Source organism: Mytilus californianus, unplaced genomic scaffold, assembly GCF_021869535.1.
Source record: "Mytilus californianus isolate M0D057914Y unplaced genomic scaffold, xbMytCali1.0.p SCAF_2, whole genome shotgun sequence".
NCBI lineage: Eukaryota > Metazoa > Mollusca > Bivalvia > Mytilida > Mytilidae > Mytilus > Mytilus californianus.
The window spans coordinates 130,139,836-130,162,422 of record NW_026262668.1 but is presented as its reverse complement, the minus strand read 5'-3'; the positions used below and the strand labels follow the sequence as shown (position 1 = coordinate 130,162,422).

The 22,587-nt window shown below is 30.1% G+C and overlaps 1 protein-coding gene and 1 long non-coding RNA gene across 6 annotated transcripts in view; both read left to right on the top strand.

The window, feature by feature from the left end:
* Positions 1-22,587, top strand: part of LOC127731025 (uncharacterized) — a 349,419-nt gene that overhangs the window by 115,844 nt on the left and 210,988 nt on the right. The gene's annotated exons all lie outside the window — the stretch shown is intronic.
* LOC127731035 (uncharacterized) lies at positions 2,785-21,222 on the top strand. The gene is made up of 4 exons (XR_007995423.1): positions 2,785-2,894; positions 6,061-6,076; positions 14,683-14,868; positions 20,813-21,222. It is a non-coding gene; the product is annotated as an uncharacterized LOC127731035 (long non-coding RNA).

The following is a 22,587-nucleotide window of genomic DNA, read 5'->3' as shown; positions in this document are numbered from 1 at the left end:
AAACAATTCAAATGAGAACATAAACGGCCTGATTTATGTACAAAATAATGAACGAAAAAAAAATGAAATCAAAAAACAACCACTGAATTACAGGCTCCTGACTTGGGCCACGCAAATACAGAATGCGGCGGTGTTAAACTAGTTTGTAGGCGCGCCAACCCTCCCTTGACCTGGGACAGTGGTGTAACATTAAAACAAAAGAAAAAACTATAAAAATATGTCGAAAAGGGCTAATCTCATCAGATCGTTACAAAACAGAAATGCATCTAACAAAAACACAGAGTGGACGTGGCAAGGTACTTATACGTCCCCACAACAAAAAGACACTTAAGTACAGATCTGAGAGTACTCGCGGTTACTGACAGCTAGTTCAAAGCAAATAACAACTATTAAAAAAATCATGCATCCAAGAATAAAATATCGATCGGTACACATCCAACATGTATACAATTAATAGGAATTATATTGTTTTATTCTTAAAAGCACTTAGGAATGATATTGCGTTAGTCTTATAAGCACAATATTTAGTAAAAATATCTTTACACAAGTGGGTGGTTTCGTTAAAAGTTATGAAACCAGGTTTAACCTACTATTTTTTTTCGGAAATGCTTATGCTAAGTCTGGAATATGGCAGTTGTTTTTCATTTGTTCCGTTGATTGATAGCGTTTGATTTTGTCAGTTTTAATGAACTTCAATAGTGAGGAGTGAGACGTTGTGGGCATGCTATTGGGCACCAAGTTATGAAAAAAGAGGTAATGAGGTCATAAAAAAGATTGACGCAATAACCGGAACTGAGGAGTAGGGGGAAGAAGGGACTCCATAAAACACCCAAAAAAACCAACTAAAAAAATACAAAGGTTAATAATTCATGAATACCAATTAACAACAATACATTCATGACTGCATTAAAGTGATCAAATACCTTACGTAAAAGTAACATATCAATCAACGTGAAACCTTCGTTTTTAGTGGTTCAACGCAAAATTCAAAACAGACTACTGAAAAACACTCATCGTTTCATTTTCTCTTCACAAAAAAGATCATGTGTTCAAATAAGGGATGCTGAATTTAAACAACTAAAACCGAAGGCTTCACGTTGATTTACATGTTATTTTTACTTAAGGATAAAACGCGTGTTCTCAATTTTTACTCCGAACAAAAATACTGTTTACCATTTTCAACACCGATACGAAATTTGCCCGGGAAAAAATTAATCGATATCAATTTAACGTTCACAAATATTACACGAGGTCATAGAGGGATTGCTTCAGTCTATCGATGACGATATTTTGCAATGCACGTGAAGAACTCGTTTTTTTCAACGGTTAGATTCAGACCTATCATATAAGAGAGAGAGAGAGAGAAATCATTATCTGTTCGATTTGTAGATATAACACTAAAGGGATCATAAAAATACCATCATCTTTTGCTTATCTCCTTTATCGTATTTTTTTTATTTTATCACTTTAATGCAGTCATGAAGTCATTAAGTTTTTTTGTGTTTTTAGTAGGGGTCCCTTCTTCCCCTTACTCCTCAGTTCCGGTCATTGCGTCAGTCTTTTTTAAGACCTAATTACCTCTTGTTACATAACTCGGTGCCAATAGGATGCCCAAAACGTCTCACTACTCACTACTATCTTCCCTCCTTTTTGAATTTTTACCTTGGAGTTCGGTATTTTTGATAGAATTTTTTCTCAAAATATTTCTTTATGCGCCCGCGATTATATCTTCCTAATTTCTTTATAGGTTCATGTTTGTTATTTAAACACAATATAACCATGTGCAAATTATGAAAGTATTAATAAGGTCATGTTGCCCGTCAATATGCTGTAAATTTTTGGGAGGTTTTTATAAATGCGAATAATACGACTGGATGAGTGTCGCAATAATTAGAACTCGCATTTTTATATTTGATACATACATCGGTATGCATAATGTCCTGAAATCGCAATGATAAATCTCGCATTTTTGTCCTTTCTTTAAAATCGCAATAATAAAAAGATGTTGTATGATTGCCAATGAGACAACTCTCAACCAGAGACCAAATGAAGTAGAGGTTAACAACTATAGGTCACCGTACGGCCTTCAACAATTAACAAAATCCATTCCTCATAGTAAGGTATGTAAAAGGCCCCGATATGACAAATGTAAATCAATTCAAACGAGAAAACTAAAGTTAATGTCTGATATTTGTTGATAATAACCCGCATACATGTTTCAAACTTTAAAGTGTTATGAAATACATGTAATGCACCACTTTCAAGTTAAGTGACCTTACTAGGACTAAGTTTGATATTTTCATCTAATTAACCAAAATGTTATTCGTAGAACAATAACTTTGATGTCTGTTGTTCAGACGCAATGACTTAAAGATGAAGATCAGAAAAGTGGTGTTCCTTTACTTAGGCTGTTGTCACATTATTTGTAATACGAACTGAATAGCAATAAATACAATTGTTATTGTTTTTTAAAGTACTAAATAGACGAATTTATAATAATTACTTTTTTGTTTTTTTGTATAAATAAATCTTTAATTGCACATTTCTCTGCTGTTTTTACAACTTACACGACTCACAGCATTCAGTCCGTGTATCCCTGTAAATTAGTTACTGTTTAACCAGGGAGATTATACAGTTACATTTATATCTATTAAATATGGTTAGTTATACAATGAATACATTGATTTTAACAATTTGTTTTTGAAGTCTTTATTATATCAAGTAATTTCGGAAGTTGTACTATCTATTGTCCGATATTGTTTATAGTTAAATGGTTGACCTTAACCTTGATCAAAATATTTCAAGTGAAAGTTGAGATGTTCGGATGATTAAAGAATACCACGGCACGTGTATTGATGAGAGAGCAGAAGGATCTTATCTAAGAATTTCTAATGGTGAGTTTTGGAAATATTTCCATCGCTTTTTAATAAATTTATAGAAAGAATCATAATTTATTTTTAAATATCAAGGATTTTTCCGGTCAGTAGACAGTACAGGGTCAATGTTCAATAAGTTTGTTGTACAGGTAAACATTGATCATTTATCACATTTTTAAAAACACACACATGAAACTTAAAATTTTGCAGTTGTTTACATTTCATATAGGTTATTCTACGTAATATACAGTGTATAATGATACTGAAAAAAAGAACATATACACATGATACAATATAAACATGGTTATTATATATTTTTATAAACATCATTCAAAAATCTACTTGTGTTTTTATCAAGAAGTTTCATACTTTCAAAGTATTGTTTAAATTCTAACTTAAAAATTCTATAGACATCAACATTATGTTGTTTATACTCTGATGCATATGTAGATTTATGAATAGAAAACATTAATACAGTGAGAAACAGATTTATGTCATAGTATGTTTTATCATATATTTTGTAGCCAAGTATTAGATTTTTATAGGTGATTATCTGTGTCCCCATTCTTATTTTATTAAGGAGTACTTTGACCTTTTTCCAAAAAGTTTGAAAGTATTTGCAAGTAATGAAAAAGTGTTCATAGTTTTCTAATTGATTGCAAATATGGCACTGGTCATCGTTTTTCAGTTTCCAGATATACAATAGCTGTTTACAAGGAAGGATATAGTGAAGTAACTTCCACCTGAATACTTTTAAGTTATTAACTTGTAAGCTATAAAATATAAAGTTAAGCATTTTATATAGATAACTTGACGAATCTAATTTAAAATGTGTTTTCCATTTTAGAAAGCCAATTGGTGTTTCTTCCTCTATATTACATGAATTAATGCTTTTATATATTTCTTTTGATGGAAGGTTTTCAATGCAGATCAGTTTTGTACTATTTTGTGTTTTTATGTATATCTTTTTATTTGTTTTAACTTGAGTGTAGCACGATTTATCTGATTTCATTTCCATTTGCCACTTTTTTGGTATTGCATGTTTTATTTTAGATAGTTCTGATATCCAATTAGATTTAATGGTCAATTTATCTAATATTATCTTTTGTGAAATTTTTCCTGCTTTGTCGATTATATCATTAATAAATAGTATCCCGTTTGTTATCCAATGTGAAAATATTAAGCATTTGTTTTGAAATTTTATATGTTTATTGCCCCAAATTTATTGTTGTTTTATATTAACAAAAGTTGTACTGTTATTTTTGTTTGAGATATTTTTTAGTTTAAACCAACTTTTAACTATTTCTAAGTAGAAAAGAGGGAGTGATTTACTAAGGTTTGGGATTGCTTTTATGCTACCTGGATTCATGTTGAAAAAAGACAAGTTTTCTCCAAATGTATTAAAAAAGAAAAGGGGAAAAACTTTCCAGTTTGCAAAGTGTTTTGATGTTAATCGTTTGACCCAGGATAATTGTATAGCTGATAGGAAATTGTCAATATTAATCATTTTAAGGCCTCCTTCCCAGTAATCTTTACATAAAGTTATCCGTTTAACTTTTTCTTTTTTATTACTCCAAATGAAGTTATAAATCAGTTTTTTTAAATTCATTCAAAAATTCTTTGGATATAGTTGTAACTGATGCCAAGAAAGTTAAATTTGGTAGGATAAGAGATTTAATTACTGTTATTTTACCTATCATTGTGAGATTTCTTCTGTTCCAGTTATTGATTGCATCTTGAGATTTTTTAAAAAGTTTTTTCTGTATTTAATCTGTCACATTCATCTTTGTTAAGTCCAAAATATACCCCTAGGCTTTTAATAGGTTCTTTATTCCAGTTTATATTTTCATATTTATCTTTAGAACTTTTTAGTTTGCCTAGCCATATGCCTTCTGTTTTCGATCGGTTAAGTTTAAGACCTGAGAATGTTCCAAATATTTCAATCAAGTTTAAAGCATAACTTATTTCCTGCTTGCATTTTAAAAAAAGAGTAGTGACATCTGCTAATTGTGAGATTTTCAAACTATGTGTTTTAGAGTCTAATTTGATTTGAAATCCCTTAATACCAGTATCTTGCCTTATTCTGCATGCAAGAATTTCTACTGCTATAGTGAAAATTAGAGAACTGCATGGACATCCTTGTCGTATCCTACGAGATACATTATAAGTTTCTGAAATCCAACCGTTATTTAGCATACAGCCTTTAATATTCTTATATAATGTTTCAATCCATTTAATGAATGAGTTTGGGAGACCAAATTTATAAGGGCTTCATACATAAAGCTCCATTCTAATGAATCAAAAGCTTTTGAAAAATCAATAAAAAGTAATGCATCATCAATATGAAAGGTTTCAGCATAATCTATAATGTCTTGGATTTGGCGTATATTAAAACCAATATATCTATTTTTGATATAACCATTTTGATCGCTGTGAATTATTTTCAACAGTATTGGTTTTAAACGTTGGGCTATTGCATATGCAATGAGTTTTGTATCTACATTTAATAGCGTAATTGGTCTATAGTTATCTAGTGACAAAGGGTCTTTTTTTTTGTAAATTAAGGATATTATACCTATCTTTTGTATGGTTGTCAGTTCTCCTTCTTCATAGCATTTATTAAAAACTTCAACTGTAAATTCTTTTAAATTACTCCAAAAAGTGCGATAAAATTCTACACTTAGCCCATCTATTCCTGGCGATTTATTTAATTTCATTTTAAATATTGCCTTAGCGCATTCTTCTACTGTTAAGGGGCCTCCCAAGGAATCACTTTCTACCTCAGATAGTTTGTGATCAATGCTGGTCTCATTTATATAATTTTTAATGTCTTTTAAATTTGGAGAAGTGCTTTTATATAAATTTTCATAGTATGATTTTTCTATGTTTAAAATTTCTGCGTTTTCTGTAACTATTTTCCCTTGTTTATCTTTTAGCGCTGTAATGCTCTTTTTTGTTTGTCTTGATTTTTCAAGGCCCAGGAAGAATTTAGTATTTTTCTCTCCTTCTTCTAACCATTGTACTCGAGATTTTATTTGTGCACCTTTAACTTTATTTGATTAGAGGTGTTCAAGTTCATTTTCAATGGTTTTAATTTCTTTTTTCATAATTGGGCTTGCATTTGTTTTTTCATTTAATTTTCTTAATTTTATTTCTAAATTTTTTATATCATTTTTATTTTCAGATGATCTTTGTTTGCAGTAAGTAGGAGTTGCGGTTCTTACCTCTGATTTAAACATATCCCACAGTGTAGCCTTTCTATCTGCCGTTAGGTTTTAAAGGACGATAACTCTATATTTTACAAAAAGTTGAAATGCGCAATGCAATCACAACCTATATTCACGAGACACATACAGTTATCCTGAACGGACCGTAAATCTTTGCTTATTTCCACCATTAATTCTGGTATTAGCATCTATTTGTTATAATAGGTACAGTCATTGTATTGAACAAAATCATTCCTCTTTGTCGCATAATTTATATATAATGTATAGTGATGCACATTGAATGAATATGAAAGTGCATATGTAGTTGTCTCCCTTAGTAGTATAATCAGTTTCAGAATGTGCATATCTGGCTTCACGATAAAAAAGTATTTAATGAATTAATCCAAGCATTACACAACAATAGACATTAAACATTTACTAAAAATTAAAAAAAAAATGGCTTGAAATGATATTGCCTTAACCTCCTCCCCCTTAAAAAAACAAATTGTATTTTGCAGACAGGATTATTATGTCATTGTTATTTCCCTTGTTAAAAACTATAAATTTCATATTTCTTTATTTAATGACTTACATGATGCTTATTCAGTTCATATTTGTAAAATTGAATAGATATTGGTATTTTCAATTCATTGGTTAAAGATATTTTTTTATATTCTAAAGTTTAGTATTTGCATCGTCGCAAATCATTTATAACCTTTTTTGATAGACTTAGGCCTATACATTTTATATAACTGGTTTATAATCATCATATTAAATTATCTGAAGACTGAAGTTCAGTCCACCCAAGGATAATAAAGATAAAAAAAAAGTCCTCCCAAGGATATAATAAAGATAAAAAAAAGGTCCAACCAAGGAAAGTTGTGATTTTCCTAAACTTCCATAAATGGTTAGTGCATCTGCCATGTGGCTTCTTATTACGGGTAATTATTGAAGTCATTGAATGCTCCATTTCTTTACTTTGGACCACATGATAAAATTTGTACTTAGTGAATAAATTATATATTGTTTTCACTGTTTTTGGTTTTTATTTACTAAGAGATTTAGATAGCGCTTTTACATTTGGCATCCATTGTCTCCGTATAAATCAGTTCACAAACTTGAACAAGCTGAGGCCCGCATCCTCGAATCTCTAGCAGAATTGTTCCTGCTGCAGGTACATGCCTTACCACATTATTCTTCTAAAATATGACATGTCACATATTGAGCACCTGCATTGCTGCAAGTGTGAAGAACTTCCACTTTTTGACATGGTTTTCATAACTGAAATTCAACCACATCAGTGGTTTCATGGTAGTATCTTTGCCTTGACTGTTTATTATCTGGTTCAGTGTGTAAATCTGTTGTGTTAGTGTAGAGTACATGTAGGCTCAAAGTTCATGTTCTCATCTTGCATTTGATAAGCCACTTGGTGTTAAACAATGGTTGATACATTAGTTCAACTCAATCTGCAGTGTTCTATGCTTTATTTCGCTTTAATTTACATATATAAGTGCTATTGTGCAATACTGTGCTGTTGCACAATACTTAGTTAACCTGTTATATATTTATAGGCTTCATAACGAGTGAGAATGGGATATCGCTTGATATCAACTCGAGTTATTCAATTTCAATATAATAATAAACGAGCCTTGTCCCATGGACAAAATGTACATCGTCATAACCTTTGAAAGTCATCAATGACATAACGAATAGCTAATGGAAAAAACCCTATATATTATGAGGAAAAAAATCCCCCCCCCAAAAAAAAAAAACAATTGAAAAAAATTGAGATCTTGATAAATTTGTTGAAAATAGTATGACCCGCCCCCCCAAAAGTTTTCTTTTTTTAAATTTGAAATTTTAAAAATATGAATCCACCAAAAAAAATAGACATGATAGAATTTTTTGCGGTCGTATAAAAACATTACAGAGAAAATGATTTCGTTCTTTGCCAGATAATTGATGAAACAGACTATACAGAATAAAAGTAGCGAGTGAACATTGAGTTATTCCTCTTAGTATGAAAAAAATGAAAAAGAAAAACTTTGGTTGTTCCCCTTGCATTCATTTGTTGTTTATAAACAAACAAAAAATATTACTGTTTTCTCAGGCGTGCATGAATATACAGTCAAATGTTTTGTTATATTTTGCTCTAATTGTAGATGACTGTTTAAAAAAACAAATTTCATTGGTTTATTTTGATATGTACAAAATTATGTAGAAAGGCTACACAGTGTTTTTAAATTTTTGGTGAGTATTTGTTTCTTACAATTTTCGATTAATTTATTTATGAGGTCAATATAATTTTGCTCTTTAAGTATGCTATTGTTTATTTTGAAAAATCCCCTGCCTCTTTCTTCTGGATTTTGTCTAACTTGTAAAGAAATGGCTTGGTGATCAGTATAAGAGGTCATTGCTGGTCGAATATCTGCTTTCATAACATGCGGTCTTATATCAGGACTTATCAAAAAGAAGTCAATTCTACTGGCTATTTTTATATCATTTTTTCTTCTCCATGTGAATTGATCTGTATTTGGATTAAGTTCTCTCCATATATCTGTTAAATTATTTTTCTGTATTAATTTTTTTAAACTATTCACTGGTTTGTAGTTTCTTGGGATGTTATTAGTTTTTTTTAATTATTTTTTTAGTTATTAGAATTTATAATAATTACAACATTTTGAGTTCAAGCTATATTGATACAAAACTGTCCAGGGAAATTAAGAGAAACCGTTTGTTTCCGTTGCATTCCAATCCGTTTTATACTTTATTTAATTAAAATCTATTTGATAGAACAACAAAAACATTTTGTTTATAAAGTAATCGCAAGACTGGTTATGTAAATGAATACTCATACATACATAAAATGTTATAACAACAGCCATCATGTTTCTCTGTAATATTTCTCGGCATTTTCAATATTTTGAAGAAATTAAACCTGAAAATTCATAGTTAAACATCTGTGTGGAGATTCATTGAACCATACGTTGTCCATCAAGTTCATGTTGTATCGACACTATATTTCATACATAATTTACCCACACCAACTTTAGATGAACTGAAATTCATTTTCATTTATAACAATATGGAATCAAAACAATATTTAAAGACATTGTATATTATTTTCATTGCAAAGTGTTATGCAAACTTTCAAATGACACGTGATAATCACTATGTCATTGAAACAAATACTAGCATTCTTCAGTCAGAGGCAACACTTCAAGTAACGGCGAGATCGGCAATTGAATGTGTTAAAATATGTAGCAGCAAGCATGCATGTTGTAGTGGTAGTTTTGATACCTTATCAAAAAAATGCAACTTGGATCCTAATTGTGTAGTAAAGAGACAGACTGTGCATGGCTCTATATCATACAGTAAAACCGGTTAGTAATTTGATTTAAAGGATTACCACTTAGAATTCTTTTAAACACACAACTTTAATGTTTACATTGATCGGTTAGCTTTATTCATAATATAATGGAAAATGGAAAATGGCCATTGTTATATTATAGTTCGTTTCTGTGTGTGTTACATTTTAATGTTGTGTTTCTGTTGTGTCGTAGTTCTCCTCTTATATTTGATGTGTTTCCCTCAGTTTTAGTTTGTAACCCGGATTTTTTTTTTTTCTCAATCGATTTATGAATTTCGAACAGCGGTATACTACTGTTGCCTTTATATATGTCATTTTCAATATTTGCAACTGTTAAATCTTTTTCGACATGTTCGCCTTTATGTTTTCTTTTCTCGAACAAGTTCTTAAATAACAATTACCAGTGTTCTAAACACTGGTGTATTTTGTATGACTAAAAAGCTTTTACTTGACCAAAATATAGAAACAAGGAGAAGTGGTACGATTGCCGATGAAAAAACTATCCACCACAGGCCAACGGACGAGAATGAAACAATGATAGGTCACTTTACGGCCTTTTACAATGAACAAAACCCATAGCGTATAGTCAGTAAATAATTGCCCCGGTTTGACAAAATGTTAAACATTTTAGGGGATTAAACAAACGATTTTATCTATCCTAAAATAATAAACGAAAAATAAATATGACAGACAATATCAACAACAAACACTGAATCAATAGTTCCTGACTTGGGACATACATACAAAGAATGTGGCGGCGTTAAACCTGCTTGTTGTGCTAAGCCGTCCTCCTAACCTGGGACACTGGTGAAATCGCTCAAAAATAGCACAAACAGTAAAAATCAGTTGGAAAGGGCCTAGCTCATGAATTCGACACGAATCACAACACATCTGTAAGACTCTCATAAGGGATGGTACTCGGAAATGCCATGGTGACGCTGAAGTGCGATGGCGGTATTGTGATGTTATCTTGTTGATAGCTACGCCAAAGTGCGTTGATGGTAACGTTGAAGTGCGATGGATTACTATATTTACAATATTATTTATTTTCTCATATCGATCTAAAAGTCGATTTGTTTTTGTTAGTTTTTTGGAATAAAACCGAGAGTGTAACCCGTTTGATTTAAAATAGTCATGATAAATAGTCAGTACATTTGCAGTCATAACTGAAATGTTGTTGTTCACTATGTAAATAGGCTTGGACAGAAATAATCCAACGTTCATACAATTTGACCATTATAGACGCTACATGCAAAGGTTAATGGCCATTACAACCAGTATTAATTTCAATGAGTGAAAAACTAGGAAGTCATTAGAAATTTAAATACTACTTGCTTAGTCAGAAGGACAAAAAATAAGCAACATATCAATTCGGATTGTGAATGAGAGCAATGAATAAGATAGATCACCGTAAATGTTTTTACTTAAACACAACGTCAAAAACGGCAGACCATCGCACTTTAGTGTCCCAATCGCACCTCCTAGTCCTACATATCAATTTGACACTTAAATTATTTGTTAACCCATTTTGGTATGATTCAATTTTAAACTTAAATTCAACCATATTTGACTATATTTCAAAGTTTCAGACATATTTTTCAGTTAAGAAAAATGTAAGCTATAACGTATTTTTTATCAACCCATCTAATATGTACTAATACTTAAAGAGTTTGGTCAAAATAAGTTGAAATACTAAAATACTTACCGAAACCCACAACTAGCCTACCATAATCAGAACATTGATGCTGAGTAAACCAATAATTCTACTGTACCCTATCATTAACTTCACTTTACCCCTATCTCAATCGTTTGTAGTTCATTATTTTACCCTAAAACTAACAGTGCCCTAGTCTAAATTCGATCCATAATCTCTTTTAGATCACCACACGAAAAGAAATATATCACCCGAATTGCAGAACGTGACCCAAATGTTATAAGTATAAAATGTCTAATCAAAATTATGTTCAAACAGTTCCAAAACGTTTAGAGTAGTTATTACTGAGTAAACAAACTACAAAACTTGTTACAATTTGCATTTTCACCTTAAAAACTAAACATTTCCTGTATGTCTCGTGTCATTTCATTGTCCTTATGATACTTTATATCAGAAATACCTGTCAAAGATCGTTTATTTTGGAACTATGTCCTGTATTGGATGTTTAGGCGACCTGAGTCCTATCATGTCAAAATTACTTCATATTGTTAAAATCAAGACATGTTCCACATGTACTGTTATAAATAAGGCAGACGTTTCAAAGAAGCACTCAAATTCACAGTCAAAAATGGACAGACAACACAATTCAGGAGCGGATCAATGTGGGTTTTTTTAATCAAAGAGAACCGTAAAACCTGTAAGCCCCACATGAGTCCGCAACTGCCAGGACAAAGAAAAATTAAAAAAAAACATTCTACAGAAACAGATCAACATAGAATCAATAAAAAAAAACAGGGATGGGGTTCAGATACTTAAAAAGATAAACGGCTCCTACTCAACTTATTTTACCTATTGTGTTACTCACGGCAATTTGATATTCGGGGAAAGGATTATGGGATTGTAGTCATAATTACAAAGAATTTTTCAGAGCGAGTCATAATGATAGTCGTACAACTTTCTAAAAGATATTTCAACTTTATGAAAACTTTATGAACACTTGGTAAAGTAGCTTTATCAAAGCAGCAACACTCTATCTAGGAAATCCTGATAGAAAACACAAGTTAAGGAATATCGCATCAACTTGGTGATGGTTATACTGGGTATGTAGGTGCTTCTTGGAGAAATAACTAAGATAAGTTCACCTTTGGAAAATTTAAGTTCTTTGTAGTACAATTTCTAGGTGTAAGAGATAGACCTAATTGTGTCTTGGAAATCCTGTATTATAAATGCAGTCAACATATTGTCAGTGAAATCACATCATCCATATAGTTTTTCTAGATTATTTATATAGTTAGATATCATTATGTTATGTTAAAATGATGATATTTTGTGCTGAAACATTTCACTACAAAAGTCTAAAAGTCTGAAAAGACTAGTTTTTGTCTTGATTTGCATGAACTTTTACTCGACATTTTCAAAAGTATGACTTGTGTCTTAATTTTTCTTGACAAATTATCATTTGTATTAAATTTGTATGAAATTTACTAGACATATTCTCGACATTCTGAATATGGTCTTAACATTTCTTGACAAATTCTTGACATTTTAATACTGTCTTGAAATTTCTCGACATATTCTCGACATTCTTATTTTTTCTCAATATGGCTTGACATATTCTGAACATTTTGAATCGTGTCTTAAATTTACTTGACAGTTCTGAGTTTTACAAATCATGACCAATATTCATGATATAACTTTAATCTTTTTTTGTCTTTATATGATATACTGTTGTTTCAAGTTACACTTCTTTACAACAAAAATAAAAGTTGGGCATGTAAAATAATTGAAAATTTGGGTATATAAATATTTTTACAAATGCAAATATGGCTATGAAATCTAAAGTATAAAATAATTCAAATGTGGGTGTGTTGATATAAAACAATTTCAATGTGGGTTTTTAAATAATTTCAAATTTTGATTCCTAAATCTTATAAATTAAATGATTCAAACCAATTATACTGTAGACATATTTCATTCTACATTCATAATATTCAATGTTGATATGGTAAATAATTATTATACCAAAATGTGGTTTATATAAATAGCAAATTATGATGATATACAAATCATTCATTAACAGAAGGAAAATTTGTGTAATGTCATCTGTTGGAATATATTAAGTATTACACATGGACAGGATGTTCCCCATAAAATTAAGGTATTCCACACCCCAGAGTACACCCAACTGTCAAATAGAAGTTATTGTTTTACCTGTAATCAGCCATACAACTTATCAGTTGACCGACCATGCCACTACAATTTAAAACGTTTGTTGATAGATGAAAATGAAAATCATCATTTTGATGAAAAAAAATTTGAATTGAAATGGATTTTCTTCATCAAAATTATGAAGTTAATTATTTTAACATAAAAACAAATTGAATAATTCCCAAAGATTAAAAGAAAATTATTATCTACTCCAGGAAGGAATAATCAAAAAAATGTATTTATAATGGGTCCCATCAATGATTTCTATAGAAATCATCGGTCTTATGAAATGGTTCTCAAACAGACATGCATAATATAGATCTAAACATTTTTTTCTTTCAGGAAGGAGTTATCACAAATATTTATTTTTGATAAAAAAATTATAAAATTCAACACTCAAATTTGAATAAAAAATGTTTTTGGGTTGTTCTAAAAAATGAATAAGGTTTTTGAATCAAGATGGGAACAAATTCTTTGACCTAAACGAAAGCCCCCCCCCCCCCCCCCCCCCCCCTCTTTTTTTAGCCACACAAACCCAAAAGATGAATTGTGGGGTCCAAAAGAGATACAAGACACCTATTTTAGTAAAGCAAATTTGACTGGCAGTTTTGCGAACGGCAAAAATCTTAATGCTGTTTGTCAATACCTTCGACTTATATTCCAAGTGAAAACAAATACTTAAATGTTTAATAAAAATAAATCAAAATTAAACTACATGGGGGATTATTCAGGGTATTCCAACTAAGTTGCACCAAAAGGGTATCTTACTATACCAAATTAATCCTTGATTCTTCAAAGTTTAGTTTAGCCATAATAAAAAGGAGTATATAACAGCAATAGAATGTCATAAAAAGAAAAGTGCAGAATAAGTCTGTTCACATTTCAGGCGAAATTTATACTGTTGAGATAGTGTCAAGACATATTTAAGACTGTCAAGAATGTGTCGAGACATATTCAGACATTATTTAGAATGTCAAGAATATGTCGAGACATATTCAGACATTATTAAGAATGTCAAGAATATGTCAAGACAGATCGAGACAAATTTAAGACAGTCAAGAATTGATCGAGACTAATCCAGACTCTTATCAGATTATACAGGAAGTGTCGAGAAATTTTAAGACAATGTTCATACTGTCAAGACACTTGTCAAGAAAAATCAAGAACCTTATTAGACAAATTCATACTATGTCAAGAATTTTTAAAAATTATTCAGACAAATTAAGAATGTCGAGTAAAAATTCATGCAAATTCAGACAAAAACTGGTCTTTTCAGACTTTTTGACTTTTGTAGTGTTTGATCTATGGAGTTATATAGATATATTATTTCGTCTTAAAGACTTTTGTGTAGTTTACTGTTTCTTTCAGATATTTGGTATGGAGGTGCGTTTGCATTATTTTCTACAAATGTATGCATTAAGAGTGGGATATGTCATAAGCATCCGTGTCTGAAACAAGATGCCCAACATGTGTGTCAGAAGAATAATGCAACACTCGTTAAACTTGATTCTCCTCAAAAGAACAAGGCAGTACCGACTTATCTTAGATCGAAAGGTCAGCATTAACTTAATGTCAAAATTTTATATATCATTATGAAGATATTATAATAATAAAACCTATCGATGTCGTGGAAAGCGCATCTTTGTGTCTAAAAGGAGACTTTTGGTTAACGTTATTTGAAAATAGACCGTAAGTGATATTGCATCAACATTTATTTCGCAAAATAACGATCAAAGTAAGGTATGACAAAAGACATCCATGCATTAAAGAGGTCCTGCCTTCGTACAGGCATATTTTTTTCGGTGGATATATTTTAATTTGAGATTTTAGAGAGTAACAACAATTTTTGATCCAGTACTTTTTAAAAGGAATTAAACGATATAATGTTTGTATGGCAGTGTTTAAAGCTTGAATGTTTCATCTTGTATTATCCCATTTTTATACATGTTTAATATTTCAACCATTTACATTTTTTTTTTTATGTTTTTTATATTTTTGTATTTTCTGCATTTTTTTTTTTTTTTTTCATGTTATCATATTTTATTGAAATCTGTACATTTGTTAATTGAATACATCGAATACCGGTACCTTATCCCGGCCTCGTTAACATTAGTAAATAACATATATATGTAGATATTGGTATTTGTTAGTAATTTACACATTATAATGACATAATAAAATAAAAATATATACCATAACAGAAATAACAATTTGGATGTTCCTTAACAATTTAAAGAGCTAAAAATTAAATATACTTTATATAACAAAACATACAGATATATATATATATAAAAAAAAGAGTAGATACAAAAACTCATAGTGAGTTCTGCATTAAAGACCAGATATTGAAGAGAACTGATAATTAGAGAGAAAAAAAAATAAAAAAAGTTTTGCCTAGATGAATTTAAATTCACATCCTATCCTATTTCTGTCAAATTTAAACATAAAAGTTTGCTTCTATATGTTTGTACATTTATTTATTTAACTGTCAAATAATATAGTGAAAGTATTCCACATTTCATCGAAAATTTCCAGTTTCTTGTTTTTAATAGCAATGGGTTTCTCAATACAGTAAAGATCCTGTATTTTCTTTTGCACTCCAAATAATGTAAGTCTTCTCTTAAGTATTTACAACTAAAAATATAATGTCTGATATGCAGAAAAATCAGGTTGGTCACATTTCTACTAAAAGCTTTTGAGATATCTCCAAAAATACAATTTTGAATAGTAAAGGGAATACTTATACCATTTGAAAGAAACCAATGTTTAGTTTCATTTAAAAATATTTGTACAATCTCACAATTCCAAAACAAGTGTTCAATTGTTTCATCTTCTTTTTGACAAAATGTACAATTTGGGTTATCCATTATTTTCATTTTATACAATAATTTGTTTGTTCCTAAAATACGCTGATTGATTCTATACTGTAACCATTGCAATTTGGTATTATTTATCACTACAAAAGGTAGTCTAAAAATTTCTTTCCATTCCCCTTTTTCACAATTTATAATGTCATCCCATTTTCTTTGCCCATTTGATATAATATTATTCTTGATTAGTATTGAATACATATCTTTTGTTCCCCTTGAGCTTCTCAACAGAATTTTCAAAAAGGATGGAATAAATGGAGTCAATAACTTATAATCATCAACAGCATAAATTTTTGCTGCTTTTTTAACAGCAGAAATAATACTGTTATATTTCATAGCATTTTCTTCAATATCAAAATTTTCCTTTAACTGGGCAATGGAGAGAAATTTTCCAGTTTCAGACATAATGTCATTTATGGAACAAATACCTTTGTTAAACCTTTCTACATAAAAAGCTGATTTATTACCAATTTTTATACATCTATTAAACCACAATGAACTTGACAAAAAATGATCCCATGTATGGGTTTCTTCTTTAGTAATAATCATATCCCATGCATCAATAACATCCTTCCAAAATTTGTTTTTTACATTATTTTTGAATTTGGAATAAATATCCGTTTCCACATTTGAATAGTCTATCTCTATTTACTGTTGACAAAAATACGTTTTTCCATTTACATTCTGAACGAAAAAGTTTTCTAACCCATGTTGATAAATAGGTTAAGATTGATCATTTTTAAACTTCCCTCACAATAATATTTTTGTAATATTTCTTTCTTTATCCTGTGCACAGGTGAATCCCAAATAAAGGTGTAACAAATTTCATTAATCTTTTTTATAATCGCATCACTAGGATTTGGTAATGAGATTATTGAATGATTTAGGACGGGTAGAATTAAAGTTTTTACCACAGTTATTTTACCAATAACAGTAAGATTTCTTCTAGACCAAGTTTTAATTAATTTCTTTATGACCAGAAGTCTCTGCTCATAATTTATATCAACAATTTTATCTAAATCTACATCAAAATGAATTCCCAGTAAAGTAAAATCTGTTTTACCCCAGGATAATTTTCTTTCAGGACATAAAACATCATTACTATATATTTTGTTTCCAATCCAAACTACTTGCGTTTTTGTGAAATTAATATTTAGCCCAGAAAGTTTAGCATACCAATCTAATTCAATTAATGCTTCATTAAGAGACTGTTCACTTCCGTCTAAAATAAATGATGTATCATCGGCAAACTGTGATAACTTATGTTCTACTCTCGTCACATTTATTCCACAAATTTTTTTATTTCCCCGAATTCTGATTGCTAACATTTCTGCACACAGTATAAATAGATAAGGTGATGAAGGATCACCTTGACGGCAACCACGTTCTACCTTCAAAAAATCTGAAAGGTTACCTCCTTGATTAACAGCAGATGAACTATTTTTGTAGAACACTTTAACCCAGTTTATAATGTATTCTCCAAAATTAAAAAAATTCTAGAACACTATAAAGAAAATCCCAAGAAATAGTATCAAAAGCTTTTTCAAAGTCAATCAAAAGTAATAAACCAGGTATGTCATTTTCTTCAGTAAATTGTAAAATGTCATAGATTAATCTGATATTATCCCCAATATAACGCCCACTAATAAAACCAGTCTGATCAAGATCAATCAGTTTACATAACACTTTTTTAAATCTACTAGCTATAACTCCTGAACCAATTTTGTAAACAGTATTTAATAATGATATAGGTCGCCAATTTTTATGAAAATGTCTTGGTTTATTATCTTTTGGCAGACATGTTATAATCCCTTGTTTTTGAGTAACTGATTATTCCCCAATAATATATCCATAGTTTAACACTTTTACAACAAATGACTTTAAATCTCTCCAGAAAAACTTAAGAAATTCAGTTGAAAAACCATCAGATCAAGGTGATTTATCATTATTCATCTTTTGTAAAACACAACTTGCTTCATCAATAGTTATCTCCCCTTCTAGACTCATCTGTTCCTCTACAGATAATTTATTAAAATTACAATCTTTTAGATCCCTTTCCAAATCACTGGCTTTACAACAATTTACCTCCCTTTTCTTGTATAAATTTTCATAAAATGTTTTAACTTCCTTCAAGATATCAAACTGGCTAACAACAACTTTCCCATCTTCTAACTCTACTCGTGGGATAAGTTTGTAAAATTTTTTGATTCAAGCCCACAAAAATATTTTGATGGTTTTTCACCTTCCTCGACCCACTTAACTCTAGAACGTATAATTCTACCCCTCAATTTTTATTGTCTTATCATTTCTAATTCTTGTTTCTTACTTTCTAATATTTGCCATGATTTTTCATTTAAAGCAGCTTCTAAAAATTCAATTTCTTGTAAAAGTGTTTTGTCCTTTATATCCCTTTGTTTTCTCTTGTAACTAGAATAAGAGATAGTTTTACCTCTAATTTCTAATAATAATATCTCAAGAAATAATTGGTTATTAATAGTTAAATGGAGATCATCATTACAAATTTCCTGTATACTTTCAAAACTATAGACCAATGCACCATATTGTTTTTTCACTTCTAAAATCTTTTCTTTAACAATATCAATATTTCCTTGTCATATAGTAAAGAATTGTTGAACTTCCACAGTTCTTTACCACGTATAAAAGGGTTAAATTCTAGTTCTAGAACCACAATGGAGTGGTCTGAACGGTAGCTAGACTCTATTTTACAATTTGATAAATTTGATAACAGAGAATCCGAAATCAGAAAAAAATCTAGTCTAGCTTGTTTAAAAGGTGTTTTTTTTTTCGCCAGGTGTATCTTCTTAATTCTGGAAAAAGTTCTCTGAAAGGATCTACAAGTGACCATTGGTCTATAATTTCTAACACTTTATCTCTAGCATAAGAATTATTTACATGTAAATAATTATAACAATCAATATTTGGATACAATACTAAACTAAAATCACCACAAAGTATAAAACTTTCATTTCCAAAATCTTCAACAGTGTTCATAATCTTGTCATAAAAATTAGGACTGTCTGTATTAGGACCATACACTGAGACAAGAGTTATCTTTTGTTCACCAATCACAATATCTAATGCTATGTAATTACCATTTAAATCTCCCTTTTCTTTTAATACTTTAAATTCAAAATTATTTTTTAATAAAACTGCAACTCCTCTTGAATTTGATAGGTAAGATGAAAAGTAGCATTCATATCCCCACATTGATCTTATACTTTCTCGATGTCTGTGGTAAAATGAGTATCCTGTATGCAATAAATATTATAGTTTTTAGAATTCAAAAAATTAAAAACGTCTTTTCTCTTGTTAGTATTTCCTAAACCCTGACAATTAAATGTCAAAACTTTAAGTGAATTCATTATAGTAAGCAAAATTTCCCATCAGTATGTACACAAATGAAATGTGTGACAAATACAAATTCATCTGGCAAACAAAGATTTGACATAATAGATAAGTCATATTCATAAAACAGTTGTTAGAAAGCAATTCAAAATATCAGAAAAGAAAAAAAAACTTGAATAAAAATATAAGTAAAGATTAAAGAAGACAGGCATACACCTACCTTGAAAAGAAGTGCAAAGTACAATTTCTGCAAAAAACTACATTTGTACATACTCTGATTTTCTTTTTACAAAATACAAATTGAAATTGACCTAAATGATTTTCTATAATCTTGAGTATAATTGAATGTAAGATATATGTCTATGTATAGCATGACAATATAGACGAATGTACAGCAAGTGTAATATCCCTGTCTTATTCTCAAGTTAATGTCATCATACATTCAAATTTTCAACTGTAAACCACTCGGAGTTCTACCATAAACACCACAATTGAAATACCAAACCTGGTCGAAACGTTGGCTTTTTTCTAGTCTATGTATAAGTTCCATATTCCTTTGGCTAACATCATCAACAAATTTCACTTTGCCTGATAGTTCTTTTCTCACACGCATAACCTTTCTCTTTGTGTCACTGTTGTAAAGTCTTACAATCATAGGACTTGGTTCATGTGCTGCTGGTAGTCGGTGTATGGCAACTACATCTCTTTCCTCCAAAGTTACCTTCAGATCAGTTTTTACCATGTTAATGAAGTCCTGACGGAGGTTCTGTTTTTCTCGTCTTGGGAAGTTAAAAACTTTAATACTATTTTCTGCATTTTACGGACATACTTGTTTCTGTAAATATCTATTTTGTTACAGCAAATCATCAATTTAAGTGATTTTGTCTTTATTAATTTAAACTAAATTATGTAATTTAATGCTCGTAACATACGTCTTGGACAGTAATTCCTACTTATTTAATGTTAAATGGTTAAAATACCATCTGAAAAATTTGATTTCGTTCTTTTTACTAGTTTTGTTCTACATTGTTCTATAAACAACTCCTTTCTAACTTTCTTTACTCTATATCCCTTTTAATACGAATCAGGTCTGTCTTCTGTCTACTAAAGTAATTTAACTTTACCAATAAGATATTTTAATTAAATCATATGAAAATGAGACTGTGTTTGATGCTTTGAAAATCACAAGTCACTTTTCCCCCGTTCTTTACATTAAACTTGATAAATTTCATATTAACATTGCTATTTTATTATTATTCTAGGTTCTTTTGGTGTTGCCTACTTCACTGCTGACCAATATTGCTTCCTAGTGCCTACTGGTGGCAGAATATTACAGTCGACCGCTTTTTGTAACCGTCATGACTATAAACCTGGATATATATGTGAAAAGTCGCTGCCATAGCAGCACAATTTCACTGTCTTGTATTACTACAGAGATAGACTCAAGAAGACATACATAACCACAACCTCTTTTTGAAAACGTATAAACTTGATTTTTAATACAAACTTGTCAGATTTGTAACGTATTAGAAAGTCTGATAAATCACACTGGCCTACAGGCGAGTGAAATTTTCCAATTTTTTTTGACAATTACCACTTACAAATATGACATATTTCTCCAGTTCTACTGTATATAAATACTGTAAAAGAATACATTGGTGTTGGATACTAATTGTTGCTTTGTTTTTAGTAGTGTACTCGTATATTAGAAATACTGCACTTTATCTCGGAAAATGAAGAGACAGTAGGAAAGAAAGAATTCCTGGAAGTTATGAAAAGTGCAAACACTGTCAGCACTTCTTTACAAAGCTAAATTAAAAGTCATTCCTAACTAGACAAAACACACTAGATATGCTGTTTTATGAGTCATTTTATACTAGTTATTGTCTGTATAGAGTAGTTAATAGTGTTTCAGTGTTCCGTTGTTATCCTCTTATAGTTGATGTGTTTCCCTCGGTTCGAGTTTGTAACCCGGATTTTTTTTTTTCTGTCAATCGATTTATGACTTTTGAACAGCGGTATACTACTGTTGCCTTTAATATTATACGACATCTATTTCATACACCAGATGGACACTTTGACAAATAATGTCTTTATAATGATGGTCGAGCTTAACAAAAATCAGAATCCGAAAATTCAGTAATCGCAAAAGAGCTAAAATCACAAAAATATCAAAACAAAAAAAGAATCTGGCTGAAGAATCAATGCCGTTTATCAATAATATCTTACAACGACAAATCAGTTCACCCTTGCAATCACAAATGAAACCCTCCGATAATTGGCACGATGTTCCTTATATATTCAAACGGAAACAATCCGCTAAAAAGCAATTATAGAAATATATTAGAAATAAAAAAAGAGTTATAATGGTTTTATTTCCCTCTTTATATACCAAACAATCAGAACAGCAGGCAACTTATTTTTAACCTTTTCACAAATTTACGTTTTCCTTTAAGAACATATGATAATAGTAAGATAACCTTATACATTTTGTTTAGAACACATTACTTATTAAAATATCATTAGGATGGAAGTCCAGAGATCAAAATAATACTTTTGTAACTAGTATTCCTTATAACTAGGCAGTCACAATGACTAATTGCATTTGTCATAACAGATGTCAATCACATGATTCGTATGATAAGAATAATAATTTTTATTACGCGGCATTAGCTTCATACTAACAACTTGTTATCTAAGAAATAAGCTAAGACATTTAACCAGTTCATCAGGTGTCGATATGAATTCAAACTGCAATTGGGTATAACATTTTCTCAAATTGGTTTTGATAAAGGAAAAGTCTTTCGAATATGCACAGTAATCAGATTGTAATTTTCTGACAGCAGATTATTAGTTGATTGTGGTTGAAATATTTGAATAATCCATGCCTTTCTTAAATGCTGATATCCTTTTGTGGCTTTTAGAAGATACTTTATCAGTTAAATGCCTTTACATTTTCAAGCTGTTTCCTTATAATATCACTGTTTATCAAGTGCAAGTAGGGGATACCGTTTATTTTTGGTGAGTGAACATCAAA